This window comes from Mytilus edulis, chromosome 13 (genome assembly GCF_963676685.1).
Source record: "Mytilus edulis chromosome 13, xbMytEdul2.2, whole genome shotgun sequence".
NCBI lineage: Eukaryota > Metazoa > Mollusca > Bivalvia > Mytilida > Mytilidae > Mytilus > Mytilus edulis.
The window spans coordinates 2,938,912-2,949,918 of NC_092356.1; the positions used below are offsets into that span (position 1 = coordinate 2,938,912).

Genomic DNA, 11,007 nt, shown 5'->3' on the forward strand with positions numbered 1-11,007 from the left:
AAAAAAGGTTAGAGGTAGTTGATTGTGGCCAAGTTTGCTTTAATTGGCACAGTAGTTTCAGAGAAGATTTTTCTAAAAGATTACTAAGATTTACGAAAAATGGTTAAAAATTGATTATAAAGTGCAATTACTCCTAAAGGGGTCAACTGACCATTTTGGTCATGTTGACTTATTTGTAAATCTTACTTTGCTGAACATTATTGCTGTTTACAGTTTATCTCTATCTATAATAATATTCAAGATAATAACCCAAAACAGCAAATTTTCCTTAAAATTACCAATGCAGAGGCAGCAACCTAACAATGGGTTGTCCAATTCATCTGAAAATTTCTTGACAGATAGATGTTGACCTGATAAACAATTTTACCCCATGTCAGATTTGCTCTAAATGCTTTGGTTTTTGAGTTATTAGCCAAAAACTGCATTTTACCCCTATGTTCTATTTTTAGCCATGGCAGCCATCTTGGTTGGTTCGCCGGGTCACCGGACACATTTTTTAAACAAGATACCCCAATGATGATTGTGGCCAAGTTTGGTTAAAATTGGCCCAGTAGTTTTAGAGGAGAAGATTTTTGTAAAAGTTAACGATGACGGACGCCAAGTGATGAGAAAAGCTCACTTTGGGCCAGGTGAGCAAAAAATATGTGTGTTCTAATTTCCTTACCTACCTAATATTTTAAGTTTGTTTGTTAACTTTTACAAAAATCTTCTCTGAAACTACTGAACGATACTTGGTCACAATCATCAATAGGAGGATCAGGCATCAAACAGTCATTTCAGCAACCGTTAGCGTTAAATTTGTTAAAAATTTAACATGATTTGTCAAAATATACTTATCATGATTCGTCATAAGTCTCAAATGATTATCGTTATTGTCATTTTTGGAAAAAAAATAACGTGCTTCGCCTAAATCAGTTCTTTCTTCTAAAAGAAAATGTACATTTTATCATCATATTCCAAAAAAATTACCGTTTTCATCGTTTGGCAAGAATTTTTACCATTATTTGTCATGAAGGTACCCCCATTACAACGTTAACCCTACAATAGGTATCTAGTTAAAAAAATGTGTCTGATGACCCTGTCTGCCAACCAACATGGCTGACATAGCTCAAAATAGAACAAAGGGGTAGAATGCAGCTTTTGGCTTATATGTCTGAAACTAAAGCATTAAGAGCAAATCTGACAAGTGGCAAAACATATGGCCTGCAACAAAGTTGTTGGGCCATACAGTTTTACCCTTGTCCCCCAGCTGATTTTTGGTAATATAAGTGAGTTAACCATGATGAGTTACAAATTATGTTTAAGCTTTGTTCTGCTCTCCTAATTTTTGCAGAAATTAATGGCAGATATACAGACTTTTCTTTCCCCACCAAGTAGAGGGGGCATTAAGTACTATTGTCAGTGTGTCTGTACCTTTGTTTATCCTTATAGATTGGTTCCTCTAATATTAGATTGCCTGACCAAATGTTATGAAACTTGTACACAATGCTCAATACCTCAAAACACAGACCAACTTTGAATTTTGGTGGTGTCACATACAAATTTGGGTTGCTTAACTATGCAAATAGACAAGAAGTATTAATTAAATGAAACCACCCCCTCAGTCAGGGTCTATTGATGTTTATCAGGTCAAGATCTATCTGCCTGGAATTTTCAGATGAATCCGATAACCAGTTGTTAGGTTGCTGCCCCTGAATTGGTAATTTTAAGGAAATTTTACTGTTTTTTTTTATTATCTTGAATATTATTATAGATAGAGTAGGATATACTGTAAACAGCAATAATGTACAGCAAAGTAAGACCTAAAAATAAGTCAACACAACCAAAATGGTCAATTGACCCCCTAAGGAGTTATTGCCCTTTATAGTAAATTTTAAACAATTTTCATAAAATTTGTAAATTTTCACTACATTTTCCACTGAAACTACTGGGCCAAGTTCATTATAAATAGAGATAATTGTAAGCAGCAAGAATGTTTTGTAAAGTAAGATCTACAAACACAACTCTATCACCAAAACACAATTTTGTCATGAATCAATCTGTGTCCTTTGTTTAATATTCACATAGACCAAGGTGAGCTACAACAACAACAACAACAACAACAATACTTTATTTAAAGAGGGTTACACAGTTAGCTATATAACTAATCTTCCCTGAGGCCCTCATCATGAGAAATCAAACAAAATGCAAACATATATATTGCATACATTAGTATAAAAAGTCAAGTATGATAATAATGTTCAATACAACTTGATAAATGTGATGAAAAAAATAAACATGATGACATGATCAGTTTTTTATATTATTGAGACATGTACAGCTAGGTTGATTTCAATAAATAATCTGTTATTTTGTATTTGAAAGAATTAACATTTGTAATATTTGTTAACGGTATTGGTAAATTATTCCATAAGAATGGTCCAGAATACATAAAGATTTTTTGAACAATTCTGTTTTTGGTTTAGGGAGTATGAGGTTTCTTTTAACAGCATTTCTCAAGGGGTATGGATTTCTGTCTGAAACATAATGAAACTTGTTAGTAAGATATGATGGGGCATCACATTTACTGCACTTAAATGTCATCACTAACTTATGATATTTTATTCTCTGTTAAACTGTCATCCAGTTTAAGTGTTTGAATAAGGGTGCAGAAGGAGCGAATGGGTCTGTTTCTAGTATTAATCTAGCAGCCCTCTTTTGTAATTTTAATATCCTTTTTAAACCCTCACTGCTACAACTACTCCACACTATACAACAATAATCAATTAGTGGCAAGATATAACCATTATAGAATAATTTTCTGCAGTCTAGATTTAGAATTTTTTTAATCTTTAATAGTAGATATAGTCTAGATGATATTTTTGAGCAGATCACATCAATTTGGTTTTTCCATGTGAGGGAAGGGTCAATTTTAATGCCTAAAAGACTTTCGCATGTGGAAGATTGTATCACTTGATTGTTAATAGTTAAACAACTCTCATGTAATGTGGCATTGCTCTTTGATTCGTTCTAATAATCATATATTTTGTTTTATTCTTATTGATGAACATATTGTTATCATTGCACCATTCCTCTACACCATGTAAATCTTCTTGTACCTTTGACTGTAGAGTTTGATAACAATTACCAGAAAGATGTAAAGTTGAATCATCGGTATATAAATCAGTGCAACAATTTTTCATATAAATAGGAAGATCGTTTATGTACAATATAAACAGAAGGGGGCCTAATATGGAGCCTTGGGGGACACCATACTTGATATAAAGTTTTTCAGAATGAGCATTACCAATTTGTACTTGTTGAGATCTTTCATTCAAATATGATTTAAAAAAAGAAACAGCAGTATTATCAAATCCATAAATTTCAAGTTTTTTACAGAGAATATCATGATCTACTACATCAAAAGCTTTCTTAATTAAAATCCAATAGAACTGCTAAGTTGATATCACCATCATTCATATCCTGTATCCATTTATCTATGATATTGACAAGGGCAGTTTGGCAAGAGTGTTCTTGTCGAAACCCAGACTGTGCTGGGTGTAAAAGATCTAATCTTTTTAATTTAGGTAGTCATACAAATGTTTTGAAACATGCTTTTCTAAAAGTTTTGATAAAACGGGAAGTACAGAAATTGGTCAATAATTTGTTGCCATGAATTTTTCTCTTTAGAGCATCTAGTTTGTATTTGCCCTTGGTATGCAAAAAAAACACCAAATTACAAAACTTTAATTTACCCACTGAACAACTACAATGTATGAAAATGAGGTAAAGATTAGACGACTCCTGCCAGTTGGATGTGCACACCCTGCATTATTTCCATACACTAAATTTAGTTGATCTGCTACCTATAGTATCTGCAATATTGACTTTTTTTTACCTCGAAAAACTTTACATTATTCACTCTTCCATGAGATGAGGTTGACATCTAGTTATAACTGTTTGACAGCCATGAGGACCTTACAAAATATTCAAATACTAAATTTAATTATAGTAATGCTCATAACAAGCATGTGCTGTTCATTTTCAATTTCGCCACTTTTACAGATTTCACAAATTCTTTGATCTCTTGGTACTTTTAAATATCTTCCTCTTTCAATGGCAAGGTTATGAGCACTAACTCTTAATTTACATAATGATGATCGATCTGATCTATTTTTTAAAGCATCAACATAACCTGCCCGTTCACTCATTTTGTAAACACTTTGGAAAAATGTTAATTTTGGAGATGCTGAAATATTTGCATGTTGTTCCTGAAAACCCTGGTCAATTAGTCTTTGTTTTATAAAACCAAACAGGGGTTTAATAGTAAGGTTATCATTTGACAAATAAGATAAACCTAAGTTTTGAATAAAAATATTTAACCTTTTAACCCATGGGTTGCTTTTTTTTGTAGCATTATATATTTGGTGAACTAAACTTCCTTCTGAAGTGATTAAATGGTCCCAGAATTTAATGCAAGATAACATTATCTTATTTTTAAATAATGGTAGTCTTGCAAGTTCGGAACGACATGCATCATTCCAGGCCTTACAGTGTACTCCCAAGATTTCTTAAATAAATTTTATATGCAACTTTTCATAGGCATCACTGTCTTTAAATGTCGAAATAATCCCCCAGATTTCGCTACAATAAAGGAGAATAGGGGCTACTAAGGAATCAAAAAGTTTTTCCAGAAGTTTACAAGGGTTATCTAATCCTATTGTTTTCTTTATTTTAAAATATGCTTTCCTAGCTTTTTTCATAAGCGAAGTGATGGCGACATTAAAACTGCCATTATATCTAATATTAATACCCATTATGTAACAATAAGTACTACATTTGTACTAACTGTCTCTAAGGATTTGCCATTATAATAAAATTCGTTTAGAAAAGACTTTCCGTTTGAATTAAAAACCATTACTTTTGATTTCTCTGTATTGACTTGTAATTTCCAAGAAGAACAATAATTACTTGTTATAATGTATTGAGACAATTTTGCAAACCCTCTTTGCTATCCGATAATAATACAATATCATCAGAGGTTACTCCAGTATTAGAGAGACTTTTGTATCAAAAATGTTCAAAATTACAGGAAAAAGTATATCCACATTGTGCGATAAAAATAAAATAAATCTTATACTTAATAATACACCTTATACGGCACTAAAATTATCTTCCTCTTTCGTAACAAATTGTTTAAATGCAAGAAGTAATCTATTGTAATAGATTTTCATTATACCTAATTTAATCGTTTATTCACATATATATATATATATGTGAATAAACAAAATATAACAAAGAAATGTGTGTTGTTTTAAGTAATAATCAATTATTGAAATATGGCATGACATGTGAAAAAACACACCCTTGTTTTAGTTATAAAGTCCTGTAACTCAAAAAGTTTAAATCTTATTTTCACCAAAAAGTATACTGATCGTTTGACTTTCATAAGAAACAACTATGTATATACATGATATATGTTTCATGAAAGTTGGATATGTGGTTTTCAAGTTACGGTGTGACATGTGGACGCCATACAGACAGATCCATAGACGCATGATGGACATTTGAATACTAAATTATACTTCCCGTAAAAAAATTTACAAGCCTATAAAAAGATGAAGTCATGATAATAAGACTTTTATAATCACAAATATAAAGAAGATGTGGTATAATTGCCAATGATACAAATCTCCAATAGAGACCAAATAAAAACAGTAATTAACAACTATAAGTCACCATACGACCTTCAACATTGAGCAAAGCCCATACTGCATATAGTTAGCTACATGTATATAGGCCAACTTAATTTAATTAGTAGATTTTCATCCAAATTTTTTTTTTAAATGGGGTGGGGGGGGGGGGGACTGCCTCACACATAATTCTTAATATCTCTTATTCATTGGCAACCATTGTTCTACATGATGTTATTGTCGCTTTAGAAACCTATTTTCATTAAACGACAAAACCATGTGAAAATGTGTAGAAATGCTCTCTTCAGCTGCACCACTACACCAAATTAATTTTGCTTTCTTGTATGAAGCAAATATGCATTGGTATGCAGCACAAGAATTATGAGTACATAATAAAATGAAACCACAAACAAGTGTTGAAAATAAAAGGGTTTGTGCTTTAAAAAAGATTCTTATGCATGATGCAAACATAGGCTAGCAACAATGTAAAACATGAACTTAACAAAAAGAAGTGTTTAATAACCCTAATTGAAGGTATTGGGACAGAGGGTGTTTGCTGTTTGTCAACAGAAAACAATAGCTGTGGGTAAAAAAATCTACATGTAGGTGTATATAAAAGTTAAACAGAAGATGTGGTTTGATTGCCAATGAGACAACTGTCCACAAGAGACCAAAATGACACAGACATTAATAACTATAGGTCACCTTACAGCCTTCAACAATGAGCAAAGCCCATACCGCAGAGTCTGTTTGCCGACTTTTTGAACTCAATATACAGTAAAAAAATCTAATAAGTTCGTGCTTGAGTCAATTTTTTTAAGTCAGTCCTTTTTGTACCAATGAGTTCCACGATTCTTGCGCTTTGGATATCATTCTGAAATTCAGTCCAAAATTCCTGACACAAATTAAGTCATTGACATTGTACAGTATCAATAAAAAAATCCCTGTTTTTCTAATCCTAAAAATTTGTGTCATACAGCAATTTGCATTCTTGGAAACAGCATATTAATCGTAAGCCGAATATGTTATGCCCTTCCCGTAATCAATCTCTATTTTCGGTAGATGATGTTGTCATCATAGATCTGTAGAATCATTTTAAATTACTCGAAGAAATACAATAATCTAGTTGAAACAGGAAGTTTTGAATGAAACGAAATTATTGATGGTTACTGGTAATGGAAATGAACAAAATCCGGAAATCATATATTTTCAAATATAAAAACTAGAGGCTCTAAAGAGCCTGTGTCGCTCACCTTGGTCTATGTGAATATTAAACAAAGGACGCAGATGGATTCATGACAAAATTGTGTTTTTGTGATGTTGATGTGTTTGTTTGTACATCTTACTTTTGCTGAACATTCTTACTGCTTACAATTATCTCTATTTATAATGAACTTGGCCCAGTTGTTTCAGAGGAGAAGATTTTTGTAAAAGATAACTAAGATTTACGAAAAATGGTTAAAAATTGACTATAAAGGGCAATAACTCCTAAAGGGGTTAACTGACCATTTCAATCATGTTGACTTATTTGTAAATCTTACTTTGCTCAACATTATTGCTGTTTACAGTTTATCTCTATCTATAATAATATTCAAGATACATGTAATAACCAAAAACAGCAAAATTTCCTTAAAGTTACCAATTCAGGGGCAGCAACCCAACAAAAGGTTGTCCGATTCATCTGAAAATTTCAGGGCAGATAGATCTTGACCTGATAATCAATTTTATTCCAATCAGATTAGCTCTAAATGCTTTGGTTTTTGAGTCATAAGCCAAAAACTGCATTTTACCCCTATGTTCTATTTTTAGCTGTGGCGGCCATCTTGGTTGGTTGGCCGGGTCACGCCACACATTTTTTAAACGATGATTGTGGACAAGTTTGGTTAAATTTGTCTCAGTAGTTTCAGAGGAGAAGATTTTTGTACAAGATAACAAAACTTCACGAAAAATTGACAAAAAAATGACTATAAAGGGCAATAACTCCTTAAGGGGGTCAACTGACCATTTTGGTCATGTTGACTTTTTTGTAGATCTTACTTTGCTGAACATTATTGCTATTTACAGTTTATCTCTATCTATAATTATATTCAAGATAATAACCAAAAACGGTGAAATTTCCTTAAAATTACCAATTTTGGGGCAGCAACCCAACAACGGGTTGTCTGATTTATCTGAAAATTTCAGGGCAGATAGATCTTGACCTGATAAACAATTTTACCCCTGTCAGATTTGCTCTAAATGCTTTGGTTTTTGAGTTATAAGCCAAAAACTGCATTTTACCCCTATGTTCTATTTTTAGCCATGGCGGCCATCTTGGTTGGTTGGCGGAGTCACGCCACACATTTTTTAAACTAGATACCCCAATGATGATTGTGGCCAAGTTTGGTTTAATTTGGCCCAGCAGTTTCAGAGGAGATTTTTGTAAAAGTTAACGACGACGGACGACGGACGACGGACGACGCCGGACGCCGGACGCAAAGTGATGGGAAAAGCTCACTTGGCCCTTTAGGCCAGGTGAGCTAAAAATTGGGGTGGGATGATTTCAGAGGGGCAGACGGGGATGAAAATCTATCAATTAATTTTAATCGGCCATACATGTCGCCGTATAAGAAGGCCCCAAAATCACAAAGGAGACAGCAGTTCCCTTGAAATACCTGGTCTACACTCGAAAAAAAGTGAATCCAGGTCAGTTTGCAAAAAACATGTTCGTTAGACTATTCATGTTTGTAAATTATAGCACCCTTTCACTTCCCAACCCTATATATATTACAGGCTACACATTTGCACCCAGAGATGGATTTGTGAGAAAATAATTTGGTTGCTTATATAGGGATTCACATAAGGGTGAAGCAACCGTCCCCCTCTTAGGCAGCCAGTGGGCCCCCACTTATGAAAATTTCTGGATCAGCCACTGGCACCCAAAGTCTGTTTGCACCCTAAATGTTTACACCCTTTTTTGTTTGGTTTGAATTATTTTGTAATCAAGTTTGTTAAGTGTTATATTGCTATAAACATTTTAATTTTGTTCCCACTGTTTCCGCGAACAAACCTGTAGACTGTAGTGATACGGAGTGAACTGGATAAACACCTATATCCGCTGGACACAATGTCTACCTTGAAACTACTTATTGCTAGTAATCATTCACTAACGAGTCCCTTTTGAGCAATGAATCAGACTAGTGACAGCCATTGACAGTCAAACCTCGTCAGGTCCCGTAAAGAAGACAGCCCAGTGGCTGTGCTTGGACTTGGAGAAAGGGGTCCTAATAAAATGCTCCCAGAAAAAAGAAAAGGCGCCCGGGGAAAATATATTTTATTGGCTTGAGACAACTTTGTGTTGATGAAATAAGTTATGCACATTATTTTTTTTAAATTTTAGACAAGTAATTTTCAAATTCAGATAATAGATATTTGTAATAATGATTTTACACTAGTAATTTTGGGGCCCTTTATAGCTTGTTGTTCGGTGTGAGCTAAGTCTCCGTGTTGAAGGCCGTACTTTAACCTATAATGGTTTACTTTTTAAATTGTTATTTGTATGGAGAGTTGTCTCATTGGCACTCACACCACATCTTCCTATATCTATGAATGTTTCAATTTTAACAATAATATAATTTATGAATAGACTGATTATAATGGATCACAGTTTATGCGGAAGATTAATAAAATGTAAGACATCAAAGGCATGTATCAAAAATGATATCAAAATGAAAAATGTAAAAAAAAACTACTTAAAAGAGGGACGAAAGATACCAAAGGGACAGTCAAACTCATAAATCTAAAACAAACTGACAACGCCATGGCTAAAAATGAAAAAGACAAACAGAAAAACAATGGTACACACGACACAACATAGAAAACTAAAGAATAAACAACACAAACCCCACCGAAAAACTAGGGGTGATCTCAGGTGCTTCGAAAGGGTAAGCAGATCCTGCTCCACATGTGGCACCCGTCGTGTTGCTTATGTGATTACAAATCCGGTAAATAGTCTAATTCAGTAGGTCATATTCATGAAAGGGAAGGGGATTGTAGTTACGACGTAAGGAACATATGCGATATCATTTGTGAAACGGTTATTCCATAACGGTCAACCAACTCGTGATGGCGTCCGTCAGTAAAATTTACGAAGGCATGATTTCAACTTCACCATTTGGAACTCTTAAATTTCACAGACAAAAATTAATTTAATCAAAATTAAAAGAGTTACACATAATACATCAGCAAATAAAGTTAGTTAAAACAAGGGGGTAAAAGGCAGGGTTTTGGTTTAAATTTAAAAATAAGCATTAAAACCCTGATAAGCATAGCCATGGAAACAGTTTTAGATTCATAAAAAAGATATAATAAATGTATATCAGCATCTGCATAAAAAAGTGTTCACCATGACGATGGCATGCAGTTGCAAAAATAGACTTCAGGCATCATATCCACATGCATTTATATTATAAGGACAAAACAAGCAATGATTATTTATTCTTTTTAAGGAAAAATATTATTATTTTATTCTCCCGGGCGCTAATTTTCCTTCCCAGGGCGCTTTTTCCTTTCCACGGGCGCTTTTTCTATTCCCGGGCGCTCTCGGGCGCTTCCGGGCGCTTTTAAGTAGGACCGGGAGAAAGTCCCGGATTGTCCCGCCATGATCTGATATAAGATATAATGCAACAGACGGGAGACTAATTTGGACTTATAATATTCATTTGGGTTTTATTTAACAATTATTATGAACGCTTCATTAAAAAATTAAAGTAAACTTTACCGATAACTGCAAAAATGGTAATTCAGGGAATATATCCACCACCAGAACTTCAGAAAATACTTTAAAAGGGAAATAACTCTCCTGTCGACTAATAAGACGACCAACTTCCGAAGCAAGGTTGACGGATCTCCGATCTTTCCTGAAGTCAGGCCTGTGTTCCTGAGACGGTTGACCCACGGTTCGGTGCTTCCAAAACAATGTTTCTATTTAATTTGTAATTTAGATGCGTCCTTATCATAGGCGGATCCAGTGGGGGGGGGGGGGGGGGGGGGGGGCCGGGCCCCCCTTTCCTGGGAAAAATTTGGTTGATTATATAGGGAATCATTGAAGCATGACTGGAGTGCCCCCCCCCCCCCCCCACTTTTAGGTCAGTCAGCGCGCCCCCCCCCCCCCCCTTTAGGAAAAGTTCTGGATCTGCCACTGCTTATAGTATTTACACTGTTGTTCCACCTGTTCAATTCTTAGTCCTTGGTGAACCATAGAAAAATGGATTTGAACCGACCACCTGACCAAAGACTACCAAACGATCCATGAATCTCTAATGAGGAGTACCCAATTGCACGGACGGATCAAATG

The 11,007-nt window shown here is 34.3% G+C and overlaps 1 protein-coding gene across 1 annotated transcript in view; it reads right to left on the bottom strand.

The window, feature by feature from the left end:
• Positions 1–10,511, bottom strand: part of LOC139502339 (uncharacterized) — a 123,086-nt gene extending 112,575 nt beyond the window's left edge. Inside the window, exon 1 of the mRNA XM_071291787.1 lies at positions 10,432–10,511. The gene's annotated coding sequence lies outside the window, so the exon portion shown is untranslated. The remainder of the gene's footprint in view (positions 1–10,431) is intronic.
• Between the last annotated feature and the right edge of the window lie 496 nt (positions 10,512–11,007).